Source organism: Pongo pygmaeus, chromosome 8, assembly GCF_028885625.2.
Source record: "Pongo pygmaeus isolate AG05252 chromosome 8, NHGRI_mPonPyg2-v2.0_pri, whole genome shotgun sequence".
NCBI lineage: Eukaryota > Metazoa > Chordata > Mammalia > Primates > Hominidae > Pongo > Pongo pygmaeus.
Genome location: NC_072381.2, coordinates 109,786,603 through 109,812,228, shown reverse-complemented (window position 1 = coordinate 109,812,228; position 25,626 = coordinate 109,786,603). Strand labels below are relative to the sequence as shown.

The 25,626-nt window shown below is 43.3% G+C and overlaps 1 long non-coding RNA gene across 1 annotated transcript; it reads left to right on the top strand.

The window, feature by feature from the left end:
* The first annotated feature begins 16,466 nt into the window (after window positions 1-16,466).
* Window positions 16,467-21,750, top strand: LOC129044900 (uncharacterized). Its single transcript, XR_008504844.1, has 3 exons — window positions 16,467-16,609; window positions 19,631-19,786; window positions 21,036-21,750. It is a non-coding gene; the product is annotated as an uncharacterized LOC129044900 (long non-coding RNA).
* The last annotated feature ends 3,876 nt before the right edge of the window (window positions 21,751-25,626 follow it).

The following is a 25,626-nucleotide window of genomic DNA, read 5'->3' as shown; positions in this document are numbered from 1 at the left end:
ATGACCGGGAAGCTGCACCAACCCTCAACTTCCCCCAATCCCCCTTCAAGATAGCGCATCTTTGGGGACCAAACCAATGTATACTTCACATGTGTTGGTTGATGTCTTATGTCTCCCTAAAACTTATAAAATCAACCTGTAACCCAACCACCTTGGGCTGTTCTCAGGACTTCCTGAGGCTGTGTCATGGATCATGATCCTAAATGTTGGCAAAATAAATTTCTCAATTGATTTAGACCTGTCTCAGATACTTTTTGGCTTACAGTAAAAGGGCTATTTTGCACTTTTGGGGGCTTTTCTTAAGCTCTGAACTTAGAGACACATTGAGGTTTTTCAAACTCACCATCATCATTTATTTTGCATTTAAAATGACTCCCAAGACAGCCCCCCACCTCTCTCTTCTTCTCACATGAGCCACGTTGGTGGGGTGATCTAAGCCAATGTTGCAAGTCATACTTAGCCACATTAGCGTCCATTTCCTCATCTATAAATAATTTTCATCTGTATAAGAGGACTCACTTCAAGGCTTGTTGCAAGGACTGACCAGTCACAGACACTGGATCCTTGGCACAGCTGGGGCCATGGCACATGTTCAATAAGTGATGCTTTTCTATCATTCATCACTCTTTCTCCCATCTCCCTCAGAAGCTAGAAACTGTTGTGGGTGGCAACTGGCTGGGGCTGGCATCAAGAGTGGTAACAGAATTTACCAAAATAGTAGTGAGTTAAAGAAAGCAAGTTTATTAGAGGGAAAGTACATTGCAAGGAAGCAATGGGCAGCACAGCAGAGAAGGGGCTGTTGGCAAAGAGGCAAGAGCTTCAGGGAAGTTTTATAGGGTCACGCTGGAGGGGCTATGTGCAGACAAGGTCATGCTGCTGGGGCCACATATGGAGGGAGGTATTTGGGAACAGGATGTTGTGCCAGTGGGTTGTTTGTGGTCAGCCATCTCTCAGAATAATTGTTCCCCACCGCCTCCTACCTGGGTCCCCTTCCTCATTGTTGCTTACTTATCTTATCAGGACTCCACAAACACCCCAAAACATTTCTGATCATTGATCATTATGATGGACCGATTACATGGTGCCAACTTGTAAATCCATATTTAAGTGGTCTCCTCATAATACCTCCAGGTTCAGGAAAATCACAAACCCCTAGAAGTTCATGGACATAATTAGAGCAGATTCAGAATGATTTTTAAAACCAGTGGTTCTTATCCATGGCTGTATCCAAAATTTATAAGGAGCTCAAAGAATTCAATAGCAAACAACCAAATAATCTGATTAAAAAATGGGCAAAATATCTGAACAGACATTTCTCCAAAGAAGATACACAAATGGCCAAAAAGCATATGAAAAAATGCTCACCATCACTAATCATCAGGGAATTGCAAATCAAAACCACAATGGGATATCACCTCGCCCCAGTTAAAATGGCTTATATCAAAAAGAGGCAATAACAGATGCTGGCAAAGTTGTGGAAAGAGGGGAACTCATACACTGTTGGTGGAAATGTAAATTAGTATGACCACTGTGGAGAACAGTATGGCGTTTCCTCAAAAAGCTAAAAATAGAATTACTATATGATCCAGCAATTCCACTACTGGCTGTGTATCCAAAAGACAGGAAATTAGCATATCAAAGAGATATCTGCACTCCCATGTTTATTGCAGTTCTAGTCACAATAGCCAAAATATGGATTCAACCTAAGTGCCTATCAATGGATGAATGGATTAAAAAAAGAGGCATATATACAGAATGGAATATTATTCAGCCATAAAAAAGAATGAAATCCTGTCATTTGCAGTAACATGGATAGAACTGAAGGTCATTATGTTAAGTGAAATAAACTAAGCACAGAGAGACAAATATTGCATGTTCTAACTCATATGTGGAAGTTTAAAAAGGGGATCTCTTGCCAGGCGTGGTGACTCAGCCCTGTAATCCCAGCACTTTGGGAGGCTGAGGCCGGCAGATCACCTGAGGTTAGGAGTTCAAAACCATCCTGGCCAACATGGTGAAACCCCCTCTCTACCAAAAATATAAAAATTAGCCAGGCATGGTGGTGGGTACCTGTAATCCCAGCTGCTCAGAAGGCTGAGACAGGAGAATCACTTGAACCCAGGAGGCGGAGCCTGTAGTGAGCTGAGGTTGCACCGCTGCACTCCAGCCTGGGTGACAGAGAAAGACTTTATCTAATTAATTAATTAATTAATTAAAATAAAATAAACAAAAAGTAGATCTCTTGAAGATAGTGTGTAGATTGGTGGGTACTAGAGGCCGGGAAGGGTAGAGGGGAGGAGGGATGAAGGGAAAAAATAGAATATAAATGTACATATTACCATTAACTGTACACTTAAAAATAGTAAAGATGGCATATATGTATATTTTACCTCAGTAAAAAACTAAGTTTAAAAAAAAAAACAGGTGCCCACACATCACCCCCAGTGTAATAATAGTAATTAGTCTGCAATGACATCTCTAGTGTCTTCTAAAAGCTGCCAAGTTCATTTCTCTCCAGCTCTTTTTCCTTCCATCCAGGCTGTCTCTCTTTTTTTCACCAAGTCCCTCCCATGCAATGCATTTTCTGCTCTCAGTGGGCCATGGTGCAACATCAGTTATTCAGTTAACAACCTTATTTTGCGCTTAGGTCTAGGTATATGGTGATCCCTGCCTTCAAGAGTTAACATCACAGTCAATATCATCACTCACTGAGCTTCTATTATGTGCCAGTCACTGTCCTGGGTGCTCTCACCTACTTCATTTCAGGGTGTTACTATTCCAGATTCAGAGGTTTGCTACAAAGTTGTCTTGCATTCTATATCTCTGTCATCATTTTTGCCAAAATGAATTAGGACAGTCCAGTGTCTGAGTTGAGATTTAGACCTTGATGTCTCCTATCCTTAACAGGTTAGAAACCTGACGCCCTCCCCTCTGATTTCTTCCCAGGTTCTTTTCTGTTGTTATTTTGTCCCAAGGAGAGGGTATCACTTGGCATCAGCACAAGCAAACACATATTGTGATAAAAAATTAAATTTAAAAAATTTAAAGTTTTTAGAAATTTAGAGCAGAGACATTTGGGTCCAAGCACTAAAAAAAGAAATTCCAAAGATATTCAAGTTTTATCAGGAAAAAAAAATGCCTGATGTTTCTGGGTGCCTTCACTCATTCTGGGCATTCTGATCTACTCTTAGCTGTAGGAATAACACTGCAGTAAAATGATAAGGAGCACCAAACATTTTGGGGGCCCCTGTCCATAGCTAATTCAATCAATCAGTGATGGCCATCTGGCCCAATGTGATGGCCTTTGATGTGCCTCTCCCAGGAATTTGAGATGGAATCTTTGAGATTCAGCTGCAGATGGGAGCAGAGCAGATAAAACATTAACATGTAGAGTTTAGCTGTGGAGTTAATGGCAAAGCTCCAATGCCAAGGTCAGGAACCCTGCTGCCACTGCTGTCCTAGGATTAGCCTGATCCCCATCGTTCCTGTGGCTTAAATGGCCAGATTTTATTTAGATTCCAGCAGGTCCATAACCTTAGAATACTCTTCCTTACCTAAGCTAACTCTGGGCAACTTCTGTTCCCAGCAAATACATGATTTCTAAGATAAATTGGTTTTGGTTTAAAAAAAAAAAAAAAGTACCTCCTTTGCAAAAATATGACAGACATTCTCTCTTGAGCTCCAGATCATACACAGAGGCTTGCAGCTGAGGCTGAGGAAGGGACAGAGCAGGCCTATTCCATTTTATCAGTTGGGGAAGGGAAAGGAATAAGAGCAGATTGCCTGGCCTAGGCCCAAAGGAAAGGGCAGAAATGAAGAGATGATTTATCTGGGTGCAGTGGCTCATGCCTGTAATCCCAGCACTTTGGGAGGCTCAAATGGGAGAACTGCTTGAGCCCATGAGTTCAACACCATCTTGGGCAACACAATGAGACCCGCATCTCTACCAAAAAAATAAATAAAAACTAGCTGGGCATGATGCTGCACAGCTGTGGTCTCAGCTACTTGGAAGACTGAGGTGGGAGGATTGCTTGAGCCAGGGAGGTTGAGGCTGCAGTGACCTGAGATCACGCCATTCCAATCCAGCCTGGGCAACACAGCAAGACCCAAGAAAGAAAAGAAAGGAAGAAAGGAAGAAATAAGGAAAGAAAGAAAGAAAGAAAGAAAGAAAGAAAGAAAGAAAGAAAGAAAGAAAGAAAGAAAGAAAGAAAGAAAAAGAAAGGAAGGAAGGAAGGAAGGAAGGAAGGAAGGAAGGAAGGAAGAAAGAAAGAAAGAAAGAGACAAAGAGAGAGAAAGAGAGAGAAAGAAAGAATGAAAGAGAAAGAAAGAAGAAAGAAAAAGAAATAAAAAGAAAGAAAGAAAGAAAAGAAAAGAAAAAAGGAAAGAAAGAGAGAGAAAGACAAGACAAGACAAGACTTTTGTACTTTTGTTCCCTGTTCACTCCTCACTTGCTGCCAGCTTTCTGGCTGCCACAAAGATGGGCTGGGTTGTTTCCCAGTCTGAGCACTTCTTCTCTGGGAGCTGAGACAGGAGTAAAGCCACAACCAAACTGGCGGATACCTTTGCCAAGCCAGTAAACTGCAGTTCATGGGAAAGGTGAGCTCATCCAAGACGGTAATCACTAATGAAAAACTGTGCAAGACATGAAAATAGCTTTTTTATAGGAGGCCTGGAAACCAAAATAGAACAGCTTTTGAAAGTTTTATGTGTCTGCATATAGAGTGTGTGTGGTTTGTGTGTGCCTGCACATCTGCCACTTACTGTGTGTCCTTGAACAAGTTATTTAACTTCTTTGAGACTTAATTTCTCTACCCATTTAAAAAAAAAAAAAAAGAATAATAAGGCTGGGCGCGGTGGCTCACGCCTGTAATCCCAGCACTTTGGGAGGCTGAGGTGGGTGGATCACAAGATCAGGAGATCGAGACCAACCTGGCTAACACGGTAAAACCCCGTCTCTATTAAAAATATAAAAAATTAGCCGGGCATGGTAGTGGGCGCCTGTAGTCCCAGCTACTCGGGAGGTTGAGGCAGGAGAATGGTCTGAACCCAGGAGGTGGAGCTTGCAGTGAGCCAAGATCGCGCCACTGCACTCCAGCCTGGGTGACAGAGTAAGACTCTGTCTCAAAAAAAAAAAAAAAAAAAGAAGAAGAAAATATATGCCAGGCCGGGCACCGTGGCTCATACCTGTAATCCCGGCACCTTGGGAAGCCGAGGCAGGTGGATTGCTTGAGCACAGAAGATCAAGACTGCCTGGGCAACCTGGTGAAACCCTGTTTTTACCAAAAAAAAAAAAAAAAAAATACAGGTGGCATGCACCTATAGTCCCAGCTACTTGGGAGACTGAGACAAGAGAATCACTTGAGCCTGGGAAGTTGAGGCTGCAGTGAGCCATGATTGAGCCACCGTACTCCAGCGTGAGTGACAGAGTGAGACCCTGTATTAGTCCATTTTCATACTTTATAAAGAACTGCCTGAGACTGGGTAATTTATAAAGGGAAGAAGTTTAATTGACTCACAGTTCAGCATGGCTGGGGCGGCCTCAGGAAACTTACAATCATGGTGGAAGGTAGAGAGAAGCAAGGCACCTTCTTCACAAGGCAGCAGTAAGGAGAAGTGCCCAGCAAAGGGAGAAGAGCCCCATCAGATCTCATGAGAACTCACTATCATGAGAACACATGGGAGAAACTGCCCCCATGATTCAATTACCTCTACCTGGTCTCTCTCTCGACACACGGGGATTATAATTCAAGATGAGATTTGGGTGGGGACACAAAGCCTAACCATATCAGACCCTGTCTCAAAAAAGAAAAAAAAATCTATACCATATGGTCATTGCCAGGCTTAAATGACCTAATATATAATGTCTGGCATATAGTAAGCACTCAATAAGCAGTAACTACTTTTCTCATATTGCTTTTGTCTTTTTCTTTTTTCTATGTTTTTCATTTTTAAAAAATAGATTTAGGTGATACAGGTGCACTTGTGTTAGGCGGATATATTGCATAGTGGTGAACTCAGGGCTTTCAGGGTACCTATCACCCAAATAGCGCACATTGTACCCAATAGGTAGCATTTCATCTCTCACCACTCCCACCACCTTCCCACCTTTTGGAGTCTCCAGTGTCTACTATTCTACTCTATATGTCCATGTGTACCTATTGTTTAGCTCCCACTTATAAATGAGAACACTTAGGATAATGGCCTCTAGTTCCATTCAAGTTGCTACAAGACATGATTTCATTCTTTCATATGGCTGTATAGCATTCTATGGTGTACATATACCACATTTTAAATCCAGTCCTCCATTGATGAACACAGGTTGATTCCATGACTTTGCTATTGTGAGTCGTGCTGTGTTAAACATACGAATGCAGGTATGTTTTTGATATAATGATTTCTTTTCCCTTAGGTAGATACCCAGTAGTGGGACTGCTGGATCTCATGGCAGTTCTATTGTTAGTTCTTTGAGAAATCTTCATACTATTTTCCATAAGAGTTGAACTAATTTACATTCCCATGAACAGTGTAAAAGCATTCCCTTTTCTTCATATGCTTACCAACATCTGGTTTGTTTTGACATTTTAATAATAGACTTTCTGACTGGTGTGAGATAGTATCTCATTGTGGTTTTGATTTGCATTTCTGTGATGATTAGTGATATTGAGCATTTTTTTCATATGTTTGTTGGCCACTTACAGGTCTTCTTTTGAAAAATGTCTCTCAATCCTTTACCCACTTTTTAGTGGGGTTGTTTGTTTGTTTTTTCTGGTTGTATGAGTAACTTTTTTAAATTAAGCTGGACATAGAGACCTGTGTCTGGTCCTACATCATGATGCCTCCTAGCCCTTTGCTAGCTGAGTAGGATGGATTTAATTCCACCAGCATTAAATGTACCCCTCTACTCTGAAAACAGAAACCCCACAGCATTCTTCCGGTATAATTTTCTTTTCCTTTACGGGAAAGTTATTGAAGGCGTGAGGCAGAAGAGGAAGCACCAGGGAATGGGCTGAGTGCATGTCAGCACTTGGCATCCTTCGCCCCTGCTCCCTGTCCCTATCACCTTGCCCAGATTTGTCCAGGTGTCCAGAGCAGAAACTGCATTGAGTTCTAGAACAGCCTGAGTGCAAGTTACACAAGAAATTGGGTCTGACCAACTCAAGGTTTCATATTTTAATAGGGCCAATATTTTTTAAATCAGATTTTATATTTTAAGAAGTCCAGAATTCTGGTCCCTCCTGAAAAGTCAGAAATCAGGCTACCCTGGGCCTTCCTTCCTCTGTGTCAACAACAAATGGGCTGGCACTCAGTAGTGCATGCCTCTTTTAGTTGAGGCAGGCGGTGTTCAGTTTGCCACAGTCCCCACCATTCCCCATTGCTATCCCTCATGTACATGGCTTGCCTGGCCCCATGGGCATCTGCAACATTTTGTCTAGAGCCACATACTTTGGCTACTTTCCCAGCCAAACACTTACTCTCTCCATGGGTCCATTATTTGGTAAGAAGACAATCAGAACGAGTCCTGCAGGGTCCCATAGGGTCCCCTGAAGTCCTTAGAATGATGCCACAAGAAGAAGTCAAGATGATTATGCCCTGTGGGCTCCTTTCTTCATCAAGAGAGATGGCATCATATCCCCACAGCTGGTGCCTTAGATGAATGGCCCTGATGAGAAGTTCTCAGCTGTGTTCTTGCTGGCCTATGAGTGACATGTGGGGAGATTTATGTGTGTTTTTTCCAGCTATGAAGGCCTTGGTCTTTTTGGAAATCATGCTAGGGCTCCACTCACCCTGAGACTGGACATTGCGTAATTCCCTGGCAATCAGACACCAGGGAGATCTAAAAAAAAAAAAGGAGCACTGGACTGGGCTGGGAATCTGGCACCCAGAGTGTGTGAATTCGTCTCCTCCATGTCATTTCTCTGAACTTTGCCCTCTCCTGTGAATTGGGAAGATTTAAGGAGAGGGACTCAGAGGCTCAGTTTGGTGCTAACTTATATAAGGCAGAGTCAGTAACTCTGGTTCTGTTGGGAATAGAACCGCACGATAACTCCAGGGGCCTCAGTTGTTGTTCAGAGCTGGTCATGCCCTTGATTTCCTATTAGAGGCAGGCCGAGCTGAAAACTCCCAGGCCTCTGAGCCCCAGCATTAAGAGGGAGATTAGCTAGAAAACTTTGTTTCTTGCTGCTAGATGGTTCATTTACAACCCAAAGATGCATGGTAGGCGGGTGTCAGAGAAAATGGAATCTCAGGCTGGGGTTAGGAAAGCAGTAAAAACATGAAGAAAAGAAAAAAACATTAAGAGCAGGAAGGATGGGGGCAGAAAAAGGAGGTGAAAAGAGACAGGCTCCTTGTTAAAGAGCTACAAAATTTTGGACTGAAAAAAAAAATTAAATCCTGGGGAATAAAAGCACTAAAAAGAGGCATCAATTTGTGTGACTCATCCTGGTGCCACCCAAGCTCGTGGGGACATTCAGAGGCTCAGCCTCACCCTCCCTGCCCCATGCACTGTCAGAGTGCACTCTGCTCAACTTGCTCCCCCTGTCCCGTTTGTCTCTCCCCACTCCAAGCCCTGGCTGCTTCCAAAGGAGTCCTCGGTGCTATAAGCCATTTTCTTAGATTGCATCTAATGTAAAATGTTCCACTAGAATAACTCTGTTTTCATTTCACCAAGCAAGAGAAAAGAACCGAGATGCTTTGAAAAAGCAGCCAAGCCCAGGCACTGTTAATAGGCTAGCGGGTGGGGTAATAAGAGTGCTTTAACATAGACTCAAAGTAAAAGCTCCAGAAAGAGAGACAGAGAGGCAGGGGAGAGAGATGGGGAGGGCGGAGAGAGAGGGAGGGTGGGGGAGGAGGGGAGAGAGAGAGAACGAGAACAAGAGAGAACGAACAACCTCTCAGAATAGGTTTTTTGAACAGCCTCTCAAACTCTGATACTTACCTGAAATCTAAGAAGCCTCTAGGAAAATGAGTACCCACTGCCATGTCCTGGCCCATCAACAGTATCAATAAGACAGCCCTGGGATGGCGTCAGATCCCTACAGCTGGTGCCTTTGAGGGACAGCCATATGCTAGCTGGCCTATGGGTGACATTTTGGTGAGACCTATGTGTGTTTTTTCCAGAACTGGTATAAAGGCCCTGGTCTCCTAGGAAATCGTGCCAGGGCTCCACTCACCCTGAGACTGCATGTCACATAGTCCCCTGGCAAAGAGACACCAGGGAGATCTAAACCCAGCCAACTCATGGCTGGAGAGTGGTCCTCTTCTAACCCTGAGTTCTGGAACTTTCTTTGAGAGGGTGGAGTGGAAGGGAGTAACTCCCTCTACTGCTAATGAAAGACTTTTTTTTATCATTAGCAATCACCTGCAAGCTCGACCCCTCCAATCCACCCTCCTCACTGCAGCCAGAGTTGCCAGGGAAACCTGAATCTGATTCTGTCGGGGGAGAATCTCATCTGCTAAAAAACCCTGTAGCCACTTCCCATTTTCCAGAAGAACTAAATCCTTAATTTGACCTAGGAAGGTGGCCATACATTCTGTCATCCAAATCAAGACACTATTCCTAGTCTGCTAGGGAAACAAGAGTAAACCAGAACTGTCCTTGGCAAACTGAGATGTATGGTCCCCCACCATTCAGGCTCTGCATGGTCTGGCCCCAGGCTCCCTCTCCAGCTCTGCCTGCTTTCCTGCTTCACTCCACTTTCTAGCCATCCTGACCTTCTTTTACTCCCCAGAATTCTTTGTGCTCTTTCCTACCACAGGATCTTTGCACATGCTTGTCCCCCAACCTGGAAACCCTTTGGCCATCTTTAACCAGGTAACACCAACCCATCACTCATATCTCAGCTTAACCTGGAAGAGAGGCTTTCCCTGACCTCCTCTCCCCAACCCACAGCAAGCCCAGGTAAGATTCCTTTGTTATGTGTTCCCAAAGAACTATGTTTATTTCCATTCCATCCTTTATTGCCCTTTGTGGTTACTTACTCATTTGTGTAATGCTCTGACTGCTGTCTGTTTCCCTCAGAAGACTGTGAACTCCACGAGGAGAGGGATTGGCTATGCTCTGCATTTAACACACTTAGCACCCAGCTCAGTGCCTGGAATACAATGGGTGATTGATCGCTCCACGACAAATTAATGATGACAGGCTCAAGCCTCTTCTAGAACTCGAAGAGAAACTTTATTTGTGCCCAATCCCCGAGCTGTGGACTCACCTTAATATCTGGTCCTCGTGCGGCCCCTGCCTGCCCCAGAGCATTCACCCTTCCCCCTGTCCTTCCATCCACCCTGGTCTCTCCCTACCCAGAGTCACATATAGTCTGGGCCACCAAATGTAGCACTGGATTGTATCCTACTTTGGAACATTCTTGAATGATTTCATGGGTAGCAGTCATGTCTCCCCAGCTAATTAAACTCAAGAACATGAGCCTCAGAGTTGGAGGGAACATCAAGTTCATCCAACTCTCCACTCAAGTGGTTCTCAATTTTTTTTCTGCCCCAACCCACCTGAGACACGCACTCTCTCAGCAGACTTTAGCTCAGCGACTAAGAACACACATTGGAAGACAGACTGCTTGGGCTCAAATCCTGGTTCCACCACGCATTAGCTGGGAGGCTTCAGGCAAGTTGCTTACCTCTCTATTTCCCCATCTGTAAAATGGGGATGGTAATTACATTACCCTTATAGGTTGGTTAAGAGGGTAAGATGAGTTTCGTGTGTGTAAAGCATGAGAACAGAGCCTGACACATACTAGATGTACAATGAACAATGTGTACCATTTTATCAGGAACACACTAGCAGTGATTCTGGGCCAATGGGGAATGGGTAGATTTAAAATCTCAACGTGATTCCCAAGTCATTTAAACACGCATTCCCTAGGAGATGTCTCTCCCCATTGTCCCTCACACACTGTCATGGAAACCACTACCCTAGTGGCTAAAGTCTATCAATGCAGAGACACCTCTGATATCTTCCCTGACTTCATTTCAGGGTCAGAGAAATCACCGCCTCCTGAAATAGGCCAATCACATCAGACACAGCTTCTGTCCTTTATTCATTCAACAAACATTCTGTGAGGCACTGAAGATTAAGAAAACCCCTCAAATTGGGGGGATCATGTCTCTTTTCTCCACTAATTTACTCCCTGTGCCAGGCATAGTCTTGGCACATAGTGGGTTCCCAATAAACATTTTTGACCCATTAACCACTTTATGCCAGGCACTGATCTAGCACAAGGAGATCCAACGGTGAGTAAAAAAGACACAGCCTCTGCCCCAGGGAGTTCACAGTCTAGCTGGAGAAATAAAGACCTTCCTTAAGAAGCCATTACAGTATGCTAAGTGCGGGCCCGGAGGACTGGGGCAGAGAAGTACAGAGTGCTATGAAAGCATGTAGGAGAAGCACCTAACCCAGACTTGGGGAGCCAGGGAAGACTGCCTGGAGGGAGGGAGGTTTACTATTTACCACTTAGACATAAAGGATGAAAAAGAGTCAGCCAGAAGTTTTGGTGGAGGAAAGGTGCTACAAGCAGATGGAACAGCATGTGTGAAGGCTCTGTGGAAAGAGGGAAAGGGGTAGCCAAGGAACTGACGAAAATGTGGGGCAATAGAATTGTTGGAGATAAAGGAAGAATGTCTGGGGAGAACTTAGTGAGGGGGCCAGGCCACTTTATGCAAGGCCTAGGAAGCCACGCTAAAGCATACGGACTTTATCCTAAAGCAGTGGGAAACATCAGATGGATATTTATAAAACAATTGCTATGTGTTAAGACTGGGCTGAGTGTTGTGGATAGGGAGGAAAACAGACACAATCCTTGCCCTCATAACTTTATATTCTAGTGCAGGGAACAAACGTGAATCCAATAATGCCTAACAAATACATCTGTAATCATAAAGAGAGAGAAACAATCCAGACAGCCCTGCTCGGACCTTTCTGTGGTGATGGGAATGTTCTATGTCTGCGCTGTCCAACATGGTATAGCCACACGTGGCTGGTGGGCACTTAGAATGGATTTAAGATGACGGAAGAACCAAATGTTTACTTAATTTTTTCAGCTTATATTCTAATTTAAATAGCCAGTAACTACCCTTATTGCACAACACAGAAATAAATGAACTCAGTTCTCAAAGCCAGTTATTTTGAGATTTTAAATCTACTCCCCCTCAACCCTGAGACTCACTGCTTGGGTGTTCCTGACAATAATAGCCATTGTCTATTGTGCACCTACTACGTGTCAGAGAGCACATAACAAGGAAGCTGGTCTCAAGAAGGGGATCAGGGCAAGTGTTCCTGGGGGAAGTGACACAGTTAGGACTTCAATTATGAGATGGTAGATTATGTTGATTGGTTTATCTCAATACCCCTAACATGCAATGGAAAGCACACTAACCTAGAATACACAAGATTTGGGTTCTGGCCCCAGCTCGGTATCTTACAAGCCAGGCAACACACTATTCAAATCCCTAATTTGCTCTGAACCTCAATTTCCTCCTCTGTAAAATCAGAATAACTGTCCTACCCAATTCACAGAACTGTTATGAAGATCAAATGAAAGTCTATATATTAAATATCTTGAAAATTATAAATACCATATGAATGAAAGATATGATTTTAATATCCTTTTCTTCTCATTACAAAAGAAATACATGCCCACTGTAGAAAATTTGGAAAATGTAGAAAGTGTCAAAGATGAAAATCTAAAAATATATATTTCTCTTTTCAGTTATTTTTTCTTTACATACATGAGTGTATAAATACTTTTTTAAACAAAAACTGGGAGCATCCTCGCATGCTGTTTTGTAGCCACTTTTTTCCCTTAGCAATATATCATGAACCTTCTCCCAAGTCATTAGTTTTTCTACAACATGGTTTTCAATAGCTACAGAGTGTTCTGTAAAATGTTGTCATTTTACCTTCAGAGCCCATTACTTCCTTCATTAGCAGGTTGAGAGTGATTTAAGAGAAGTCCCCAACCACTTTTTCTCCCACCACAAAGCTGGCACTGGGCCCAAGGACACTGCTGGCATATTCAAACTCCAAAGTGCCAGGTTCCCAGAATCCATTGCCTTGATGCCAGTGAGCAAAGAGGTCTCCCGGGGAACTCACCTGATCCCACCCATATCTGTGCAATGCCATCCCCAGGCCCTGGAATCAAGTCAGGCCAAGATGGCAGTTTTGCCTGATTCGAGCACCCAGTGCTGTGTGGGTGGAATTCCTCAGGGGGTGACCCTCAAGCTCCCCTCACCAAACCACTGCTATGCCAATTATATGAGGAATAGCTTCCTTTCTTTGTCACCTGTAAGCTTCACTTGACTGTAATATTTTCAAAGTTCAGGTGGACCTGGACCCTCCAAGCAGCACTCTTGCTGAATTGGTTTTCAGACTGTGCCACTTTAAACATGATTCAAGAAAAATTACCGGAGCCTCCACTCCATCTATCTCTGCAAATGGTCTTTGTGCTCAGATCATTTGCCAGCGACACTCCATCTCCACAATTACCTCGGCTATTTTATCTTTATCTGTCTGCAACACTGAAGGGGAAGCAGCAGATAATGCTGTCATTTAAGTAACTTGTTCAGCTTAAATACTTTGCACCTCTGGAGCATAAAATACCCCCACTGCAGCCCTGGTCTTCCCTGGAGGACCAGCCCCTGTGCTGTCTTAGACTTTAAGTATGATCAAGGGGCAGGGGTGGTGGGGGGAGCTGCCAGCAAAATGATTGGTGCATAACAGGGCTGCATCCCTTAGGAATGCAGGGATGGGACTGACTCCCTGGCCACAGTTGGAACTTCATTTGCCTCCTGACCCCCAGGTGGCCTCACACCATAGGTGGGTATTTTAACAACTCTCTAGTACTAGCATGGCTTCTCTGAAAATGGAATTATTCTGCAATGGACCAAGTTTTGGCATGCCTGAACGGTCAAGAGGGAGGAGCAAGGACCAGACAGCTGGGATGTTAACCTGCCTGATATTTCTCTACTGATGTATCTTTTTAAGCACTTGCTATATGAACATACTATAGACACCAAGAGAAAGAAAGATGCTACCTTATGCCTCCTACCTGCAGGGAGATAAACTATCACAAGATAATGAACAAAACAAGGTAGTGCATGCCAGGTTAATAACAGCTAGCATTTGTGGTGCTATTACCACGTGCCAGGCATTCTGTAAAGCACTTCATCACATTTGCTTATTTATTCCTCGTAACTATGCTATGAGGTGCTACATGATGAGCCTCATTTTTCAGATGAGAACACTGAGCTATAGTGAGATTAAACAACTTGCCCAACATCGCACAAGCTGTCATTGCAGCCTGAGCTTTCTTCTCCATAAGGAAGACACCACTGCATCCATAGGGAACAGTTACGAGATGAAGAAGAGGGAGCCCCGCCCCACTTCCTAATAAATCCAGTCCATTGGCCATTTCTAGTAGCAGGATCAGAGATCCAGAAAAAGGACGCACAGCAGCCCCAGCAAGTGGAGAACCTAGCTCACCAGTCCCAGTATCCTCCAGAGAAACAGCCCTATATATTCTGCCTAAGATGTGGCCCTTTCCATATTCTCTTCGCCTCAAAAGGAAAACTTTGTTTTTCTTTCTATTCATGACTCCCTTAAAAATGAGATTCCATTCCTTCCGTGCAAGGGCTGGGCCCATATCAGCAAGAATTCCAGCTACGTGGGCCAGGGGAGGGTCCTGGGAGTCCAACCAGGTCATTTCCTGGAGGAGCCTGAATCAGACATGACCCAAGAAGTCATACAAATCCAAGGTAAAGAAGGGAGCCAAAAAGAGCCCATGACAGTGCAAAGACATGCCACACTGGGCCTAGACCCCAGGGGGGACACTCAGGGCAGAACCAGGAAACAAGGTGTGAGGTCTGGCTCAGCTTGTGGCCCCAGAAGCAGACTCTGAGATAAGATTTGGGGGTCGGTGGTTCCTTTGGGAGGTGATTCTGCAAAGCATCAGTAGGAGATGGGGAACTGAGACAAGCAAAGGAAGGAGGCAAATACAGGGTGTATGATAAGAAGTTCACCATTTGGGACAACTGAGACTCCGTCACACTGGGGAACTCTGGGAGACCACATAGAACATACTTCAGGGTTGTCCCACCAAAGGAGTCAGGGAGCTGGGGTAGTTACTCCTACCTCTTTCCCATTAATAGCTGAGGGATGCTCCACATGTGATAACTCCAAGCATTTCAGCCTGCCCCACCTGCTCAGGCGAAACTGGGTCCCCCTGCAGCCAGAGGAAGCCCACAGGCAGGCAGTCTTGGGTGCTTGCAGAAAAACCCCTCGTTGGCTGAGCCCAGGAACTGCTGAGGTCAGAACAGAGCAAACAGAAACTGGGAGGGAAAGAGTGTAAGAAAACGGTTAAAATCCTCAAGGTGACAAAGGGGACAGAAGGACTGTGAGCTCACCAGTGTACCTGGCTGATGACCACATGACACAGAGGAGGTGGGACTGGGGTTTCCAGGGTCAGGGCTGGGCTAAGGAGGAAGCAGCTGTCATAGGCACATTTCCTGGGCTCAGTGCCCCTCACAGACCTGCTCTGTGTTCCCTTCCCTGTCCTAGGGATGAGCTGGACAACCAACCTGGGCGTCAGACTCCAGGAAATGGCAGGGTCTTTAGTCCTTCTGTCACCTTCTAGCTTCTCTCTCTTCCCCCATTCTGCCCTGCCTGAAACCCCATGCACTTGCTCCCTAGGTGAGGGCAGCGTGATGTTTCTAAGATGATATCTCCTCTCTCTCCAGCCCAGACCCACAGCCTGACCCTGTAACAAAGGCCCCAGAGCCATCACTCTGCAAATAACTGTGGCTGGGTGAGAGGTACCGAAGCCAACGTGAGGATCTGAGACAGACACCTGTAATTTCACATTCGGAAAACCCCAGACCTTCAAACAGAAGTGCTATTTCAATTTTCTCACTCCCGTTCTTCTTTAACCTCAGACTAAGAGGGGAATAAACCCTCTTTGATTTGTAGACTGAATTCTTTAAAGAGACAGCTTATTCTTTTTCAAATTTATTTTTTCCTTTTGCTTGGGGCAGACACCAGGGGCCCAAAATGGGAATTTGGTACCTTGGTTAGATGGCTCAAAATGCCAAAAGTTACTACAGGGAATATTGCGCTACCAATCCATCTTTCCTGCTAATCCAGAAGTCAAATAAGTCCATGGAGGGCCTTTTTTTCCTCTAGAATTTCAGGCTCCCTGAGGGCTAATTTCTCGGAAAGCTGCATTAAACTAATAGCACCATAAAAGGCCCATTGTGAGATGTAATTGGTTTGCAGGACTTTCCTATAAAAATAATAAAAAGACTGCCAGAGGCAGTTTCCAAAGGTCAATTATCTTTGTGTTGCTTGAGTTGAGTGGAGGTCAGTCCCAGAATTCCACTTTATAGGCATATTAATCAAAATTGGGCCTGCCCACCCATCTGACCCCATCAGCTATGAGGGAAGTCACAGGCCCCACCTTTAAGCTGGTTGCCAAAGGGTGTTTTGGGCTCTTCTTTTCCCAAGAAGAGACTGGCCCATTGTCACCAATGCAGAGCTGGAAGCTGAAATTGTTAAGGCAGAATGAAAGGAAGAAAAGCACATCCTGAGCACCAAGAAGAAGATAACTCCGTGAGTCACACAGGACATGGGGCAGGCAGTGTGCCCAGAGATCAGGCCAGACAGAGCCCTATTCCCAAGGAGCTAGAGAAGTGGTTGAGCCAGGACTCTTGGTTATATTTGGCATAAACCAACTTAAACTAGATTAGCATAAACCAACTTAAACTAGATTAAGTGAAAGTGAAGTTTAGTTGGTAACATAACTGGGAATCTTAAGGATGGATGGATCCAAGGGCTGAAACAATGCCAACTGTTCATTCTCTCTCTCTCTCTCTCTCTCTCTCTCTCTCTCTCTCTCTCTCTCTCTCTTTTTCCCCTGTATACCTCTGCCCTGCTGGGCCTTTCTCTCAGGCAAGCTCTCTGCCACGTGGCAGTCAAGCAGACATCAGGCTTCTTGCCTGTCTTCCCCATTGAGCTATCTCAGCATAAAGAGGGACTTTTTCTCCTACTGTTCATCAATTCCAGGAAAAAAAGTCCTACTCCTGTGTGGTTCACATGCCTACTCCAGACCAATCATTGTATCCAAGAGGTTGTAATTATCTGATTTGCTGAGACTGGATCACATGCCCACCCCTGCACACCCACTCCTGGTTTTACAGGAACAGGGTTTTCTGCTTTCTCCTGCTCAAAATAAAATCTGAATAACGATTGCTCTTGCAAGGCCCTAAGTTCCTAAAATAATGAATTACTCTCAAGCCCTAGAGTATGCAAGTCTCAATAAGGATGCATGGAAAAGTATGGAAGGATGTCCCAAAATATTAACAATGCTTATGCCTAAATGCTAGGTGTGACTTTACCCTTACTGTGTATCATGTTTTCTAATCTTTCTGCAATGAAAATTTATTGCTTGTATAATTTTTTTTTTTTTTTTTTTTTTGACACGGAGTCTCCCTCTGTCGCCCAGGCTGGAGTGCAGTGGCACGATTTCGGCTCACTGCAAGCTCCGCGTCCCAGGTTCACGCCATTCTCCTGCCTCAGCCTCCCGAGTAGCTGGGACTGCAGGCGCCCGCCATCACGCCCGGCTAATTTTTTGTATTTTTAGTAGAGACGGGGTTTCACAGTGTTAGCCAGGATGGTCTTGATCTCCTGACCTCGTGATCCGCCCGCCTCGGCCTCTCAAAGTGCTGGGATTACAGACGTGAGCCACCGCGCCCGGCCTGCTTGTATAATTTTTAAAAGGAAAAAATAATGCTCAAAACTTATTGATCTAATTACTTTGATTCTATATGCACCAAGCAGCCCTTTGAGGACCTAAATTGGTTTCCAAAGTCAACTTTGCTGCTAAAGAGAGATGGGCTGGACCATCCAGAACACTCAGTGGCCATGTCTTTTAATAATGATACTCAACCATGCTAGAGTATCAAGTCTTGGATATATATATATCTCCTGCTCGCAAAGTGCCAGCTCAACAGCCAGCCTCTTCTTGGCCCAATCTGATGGCAGCATCATGAGGTCCTGAAGGATAAAAGCGTGTGCCTTCTCACAATAGCCCTGCTGTGGCTGGCCACATTTGTGGCTGACCACAGAGCAATTACTCATTAGCAGCTGAGTAAAAGCCAGTGCATTTTCTATCATCTACATGAAGGGGTGGGCTCTTGATATAATCAGTGACAGTTCACACTGAGTATGAAAGGGATGTGCGGTTCCTGGGAGCAGCAGCAGAAATGTTCCACCTAGGGTCAGGAGTTCCATAAAGAGTAATTTCTGTGTTGGGAATAAAGGTGGAAATTATCAGACCTTTGAAATAGCTGAAACTTAGATCTTAATATTTGAATAGGATCAAAGTGCCTTGGCATAATACAGTACTTTTTATGGACTCCTTTGTCACACAGGTATGGAGATATGCATGTATTCAGTCAAAAGTATTTTTAAATTTTTATATCTAGGCTCATCTTGGAAGAGATAGGATTACTGGCCAAATAAGGAATAAAATTATTAAAGCTCATTGATGCATCTTACATGTGAAACTAAGTGATTAAATACCAAGCTACATGTACAATATTCACATGGACCCTAAACCTGGTATTTTTCCCAAGAAAAATAACTATTATTCATAACTAAACTAACGTTTACCATTCATCTCCTATGATTTATCCCTATTATTTTAAGTGGTCTCTTACAGCAACCCTAAGAATTTTTCAAGATAGGAAGTTAATGAATAATACTAGTGATTGGAAGAACCAGAATTTAATCCAAGTCTGATTCTGTCCCATCCTTCCAACATGCCTACATACCCTTCTCAGAAACACCCCAACTATACCTGTGTATAGTATGCCCATCTGTAGACATCTCAGATGTGATTAACTCATGTAGTGTTTGCAGGCCACATTTTCTGCATCTTCCACATATTAATATGGGGCCAATGGAAAGGGGATGCCAAGTGAAAAAAAAAAACCTCAAATAAAAAAACAGAAGGTAGAGTTAACTCTGCAAGAGCTAAATCAATGTAACTCAAAGAGTCCGTCTTACACTACATAGAAAGTACCAGCTGAACAGTGGGCTCTGAACCAGCTTGGCCCTTTCTGGCTTAAATACAACCTCGCTGGAGGAAATTTCCTGAAGTGTCAGGTGGGCATAATTCTAAACATAATGCTAAACATCAGCAGGGAAATAAGTCCTGTGGTTATAAATCCCATATGAAATAGTAAAAATGTCTCTGACTAGATAACAGCGTGACACAACAATGTTCCAGAAAGACAAACATAAATGTAAGTTGCTGCCTACTTTAAAGAAGGAGAAGTAGTGACAAACTCCCTGTAGCCACTTTGCCAAGTCCTTCATATTAGTGCTTGGAAAGTTACAGGGCCCCAGGGTCTGTTCTCAGACAACGCTTTCTAGGAGGGGTGCCGGCCAAACTGGGTTTATTTCCTCTAATGCTCAGGCTGGGGAATGTACAAATCTTTCTTCAGAGGTTTATAGAAAACAAGACTGGCTTATTGAGAGTATGGCTTTTTGTTGTTGTTCTTTACAATAACAAGAGGATTTGGATACACACTTGGGTTTACAAAGTATAAATCCTGCTTAAATCTATAGAAGTTAAGAAGACGTGATGGTTCTTTGGAGAAGAAAGCAGCACCTGAGTCAAATTGCACTGAGCAATGTTCTTTGTTGTTGTGAGATATTGATAAATCTCCAGGTCTTCAACAAGGGGAGTCGAGAATAGGAAACTCATTTCAAATCATATCTCAGGTAGGCGTCTGAACCGAAATAAGATGAAAGTCATTAATTTTTTTTCTGTTAAGCCACCTAGCACAAGTGGAATCATTCTCTCCTTTTCTTATTTTGACCTGAAATCTGTTAAGGACAAGAGCCAAGATTCCTATTCCAAATCTTCAGAGAACTGCACAAAACTGTTCGTTTCTTTTTTCCTTAACGAAAACAAGATGTGAACAAAACGGTCACTTAATATGTTAATTAATACAGGGAGATATAATTAGCTGCTACAAGCATTCCTTTCTCATCTCAACCATCACTGACACCAAGGAGGTTAACATCTCTATTGCTGTTAGGGTAATAAGCCACCTGATGGATAGGTGTGTTCTACTTGTCTTAATTTGGTCACACAACATCTCAAACTAATTTCAGAATAATCTCCCAAATCCTCTTCACAGATAAAAACAGAGGCAGAGACAAAATGCTTCCTCAGGCAAATTTTCACATCTGTAAACATAAACAGCCTTATACCAAATCACTTAACTTTCCGTAAAAACATAAATATGGGTCGCAACAGTAAGACTGCCCAAACTTGGCATCTCAGGGCAAAGCCAGAACAATCTCTCCAATAACAAACTAAAGAGTGCTCAAGTATTTAACCACCTAAACTAAAAACCATACTATCACCAGTTTACATAACACCCCAGAACAAAAAGATTAAAACACCATCTTCACTAGGCTGTGTTTAGATGAGGCTGTGCACTGTTTATACTATACTTGGCTTTCCTTTTATTTCAAGAAAATCAAGGCCATTCAACCACAAGATAAAATCCAGGCATGCATTTTGCCTAATGTTGAGCATGCTGCAACTTTAACTGCATCATTCCCTCACCCCCTCTCCACCCTCTCCAACTGAAACAAAACACGAGCTGCTTGTCTTCCCATTACCTTCTCCTGTGACCAATTTTCTCCCCACATCTCTGGTCATTTCTCACCATTGCCTGTAGCTTTACATCTTCAGTCAGTTCACTGTAGTCTTTGCATATTTTTTTAAATTGGGTGCTTTAATGCAGTTGTCTCAATATAATCAGTTATTAGGTATAATTACCTCTTTACGGGTAGAATTACCATTCCATTAAGTTTATTAATTCTTCAGGAAAGTGGGTTGCGTAATATTTGAGTTGAAAGCACTTCTTCCAATGTCTTTGCTCCAAGCTTCTGTGATACACAAATACTGTCTTTGATAGCCCTGATTCATGATGTCTTCGCTGCTCAAACACTCCAGGTGACAAGAAGGTTACCATATTTGAGGCCGCCTGTTGGGTTGCCTGACTGAGAAAATCTATAGAACATTCTGCCTTACATTGCTGGAGACTGTCTCCTACAACTTGAGTCTTTGATACTGGTTTCACTTTCAGGAGCTCTAAGAATATGTCAGCTCTCGCTTCTGAGTTGGTGACCCCTCAACCAAGAAAGGACGGTGATCTCATTCCTCTCAGCAGGAGTGTTGAGCTCAGACAACTATGAAAACCAAAAATCATCCCAGGTAGGTTATGAGGGATTGAAGAGAACCAGAGAGTGGCTCATTCATAGGAAGAAGCTGTGATTTGGCACCAGGTGAGCGTCGTCAGAGATAAATGAAGATCCAACACTGCCAGAGCTTTCAAATCTCCAAGAGAAGCATTCAACCTGAATTGGTATGTGAAATGTCTCAGTTTTTAAAAGTTGACAACCAAATCAGAAAATAATTTTAAACATCATGTAGGCCCATTGAAACACATCTCCAAGCCAGATCCAAATCACAGAATTCCAATCACAAGTTGAAATCCACTTCTCTAAAATCTTTTCGTCTCTGACTGGGCATGGTGGCACACACCTGTAGTCCCAGCTACTCAGGAGGCCAAGGTAGGAGAATTACTTGAGCCCTGGAGTTCAATGCTAGTCTGGGCAACACAGCAAGACTCAGTCTCTCAAAGTAAAAATAAAATATTTTCTCCAAACTAGAGGTGTGGTGGTTTCTACAACAATGGCAAATGTTTGGGATCTCTTTCGATTTTTATTTTCCTATACACTGGCCTGCAGAAATGGTTAAGTGTCTTGATGAGAGCATGTATTTGCATTTACCTGAAGGTTTTCTTTTCTAAAGCATTTCAATCAAGCTTATCCCCCATGCAAGGTTGCCTGTATGAATACAAGTTAGATTGTTATAAGTTATTTAGGTAATAAGCCAACATCATTATTTAACATCTCTGAACTGGGGTTCAGAGAGATTATTTAATCTCTCTGAACATTCATTTCCTCATCTTAAAACAGGATTTAAAAAAATATCTTCCTTGGTGGAACTTAATCACTACCAATTCTTTCTGGGCTGAGGTTGCTCCAGAGTTAGTGACTTGCTCCCAAAGGACAGAGTCAAAAAAGACAGAAACAGTGATTTTACAGTGGGAAACCTGACAATACTACCTTAACCAAATGCTGAAAGTGAACATCATCAGTGAAGTTGTGTGGCTATCACATACCTCCTGATATGAGGGACTTTGCCTCTGTGGTATACTTCCCAGAAGGCCACATAACCCAATCTAATCATTAAAAAAAAATAATTTTATTTCAGGGGATATTCTACAGAACAGTGTTTCAAGAAGGAGAAAGTAGTCAGTTGGAGCAAATATAGTTGAGAGATTGTATAAGATTAGGACAGGAAAATTTCTGCTGGATTTAAATGTTTCCAGAAGTATGTTGGAGATCAAAGCTAAATTCTAGAGAATTAAAAAGTGAGAAGGATACAAGGAGCGACAATGGGTTCAAGAAGATTTTCTAGAAGAGAAAGAATTGGGGTGAGCTGAGAGGATATGAAATCAAGAAAGACTTGTTTTCTTAACGGGTCATGCTACTACAAATATCTGCAAGATAGTGGTAATGAGCTTGTAGAGGAAAAACTGATAATGCAGGAGAGAGGTGATAAACCTTGCTAAAATAGCAAGCCCTTTAGAAAGTGAGGAGATAAGTTCCAGAGCACAGGAAGAGTCTGGCCTTTGACAGAAGTAGGGGCATAGGCCAGGCACATTGGCTTACACCTGTAATCCTAGCCCTGTGGGAGGCCGAGGCAGGAGGATTGCTTGAGCACAGGAGTTTGAGACTGGCCTGGTCAATATAGTGAGACCCTGCCTCTAAAAAAGTTTCAAAAATAAAATTAAAAAAAAATTTTTAAATAAAAAAAGAAGTAGGGGCATGCCATACTTCTTAATGATAGGGAAGTAGAGAAGACAGGCACCACTGAAAGTAGACTTGTAGGTTTGTTGGTGGTGAAAAGAGTTAGCCAGCTTGCTTTAGGCAAACAGTAAGGGAAGGAAAGTTCCCTGGAGAGACTCCAACCCACCCTGCAGGTGCTTGCACCAGATGTTTTGTGGGAACTTGCACAAGGTGCTTGCCTAAATATGCCCACAGCAGACTAAGGGCCTGTATATGCACTAGGGGAATAGGGTGGAGCCACTAAGAATTTGTGCCTTATACAAATAGTGAATGCAGACCCATCAGCTTATATATAAAAGCCCTAGTATTCCACTGTGAAGAAGGCAACTGGAAACCTGCTTTCAGGACCCCTCTCTTTGCTGAGAACTTTCCTTTTGCTTAATAAATTCTACTCCACTTACTCTTCAAGTGTCCACATGCCTAATTTTTCCTGGTCATGAGACAAGAACCTGGACCTAGCTGAGCTAAGGGAAAAAAAATCCTGCATCAGTGGGAAGATTATGACTTTGGCATTCTCAAAGTATGAAGCAAGCCATGAGTTAAAAGTCAGAAAGCAGATTCCCAGGGTGGTAGAAAGAAGGCAGTGGAAGCACACTCACACTAGGAGAGTTGCCAGTCCATTCCAGCAGAGATGGAGGGTCAAGAGAGTTGAACATGTTTTCATGGAAACAATAACAATTGTGAGCCACAAAATCTAAGCTGTATAAGAAGGGAAAGGAAAAACGAGATAAATAGTAACAAAGTAGGGGAGCTGATGTTTTGAAGGGCTCAACAAAGTTGGAAAACAGTTGTATTGGTTATTCTAGACCATATTATCTGGAAGATTAGGAAGCCACTGTCAGACAACAGAATACTTAAAACCAAGATTTCAAGACTGGTGAAATAATTGGATGGTGACATGAGGTAGAAGGGAGAAAAAGTTGTTGGAACTGAGGAACTCAAGTAACTGAGAGCCTGGGGCATTGCGTGAGTCATCCACATAGTTGCTGAAGTCATCAGAAGCAATAAGAGATTTAGGGATGGAAAAGCAAACACTAAGCCAAAGGGTAAGGCCCCTGGGGCATGAGGAGCATGGCCAGGAGGTGGGTAGGTAGATGAATGCAATCTGAAGGATTGGTGGATGGTAGAGCCAGGTGGTCCAAATTCAAACACATTGACATTCAGAAGAAAAAAAGAATAAGAATAAATGCAGTAATGCAGAGCAAGGATGACACCTACTCCATATTCTCAACCTGAAGAGCATGGTGTATGTGAGATTTAACAAGAAAAAGGTCTACATATAAGAGGGCTACAAGGATAGCAGGGGTAAACTGGGTCTCCTTTAGGGCAAGATAAGAAAGGGGAAATCCATTCAGAGAAAAGGTTGAGGACATAGGGAAGTTTGCCAACCGCAGGTAAGAGTTCAGAGGGCACAATAAGGTAGAGGAGGGATGGGGGATTGGGTAAATCCAATTAGATTAGAGATTGAGGTAAACCATAATGTAGGGCATGACAGGATTAATCAAAGGGGCTTATCAGTTCAAGTCTTGCCTCCAGAAATCAAGTTCCACAGTCCAGGAGATCGCCTCCTCTCCCTGGTGAAGCTGTGTGTGTGTGAAGGGGGCTTCTCTCATGGAGGAGATACTGTATATAAAGCAGCTATTCTCAAGCCCAGCTGAGCATCAAAATCACCTGGGAGCTTTAAAAGATCCTGATGCCCACATCACACCAAGGCCAGTGAAATCAGAATCTCTGGAGAGGGACCCAGACATCAATATTACTAAAAGTTCCCCAGGTAATTCCCATGTACAACCAGGTTTGAGAATGCAGGGTCCTTTTCCAAAGATTCTGCGGTGAAGCCAGACATCAGGGTTTTTTAAAGCCTTTGTGATGGAGGCTATTCCTATTTTTGTTATGCTTATTAAATTCCTGGCTGGGCATGGTGGCTCAGCCCTGTAATCCCAGCACTTTGGGAGGCCGAGGCAGGAGAACTGCTTGAACCTGGGAGGTGGAGGTTGCGGTGAGCTGAGATTGTGCCACTGCACTCCAGCAAAGGCAGCAGTGTGAGACTGTCTCAAAAAAAAAAAAAAAATTCCCTTGCATTGTCACAGTGGGAAGAAGAAAAAGGAACTGTCTTAGTTTAAGCCACAGAAGAGAAGTGTTATTTTGGAACTCGAGGAAAGAGTTCCTGGTCCTGGCATTCTGTCTCAGATGAAGTGTAAAAAAGATTAATCATTTATGTGAAAGAGACAGAATTGATACAATATACTTTAATAGCCATTCAACTTCCTAATATATATTTAAAGAGCATAATATAAGGCCTCATAATCCATTGAAGATCCTTGAGCATACCCACTCAGACAACAGTTAAGCAATTTCCATGATGTTTATTATCCTTCAACTGACCACTTAGAACAATATTTTAAAACTTTCCAGGCTATTATTAGGAGCAAAGAGATGACTTTTAGGTAAGTGCTGACAATTGTTGGGCACTTATTATGTGCCAGGCACTATGCACACATCACATATAATCAATCTCCTATAATCCTCATAGGAATTCAGTGAGATGGGTGCTATTATTACTCTCATTTTACTAATGAACATCCAAAAGCTGGAGAGGTTCCTTAACATGCCTGAGATCAAACAGC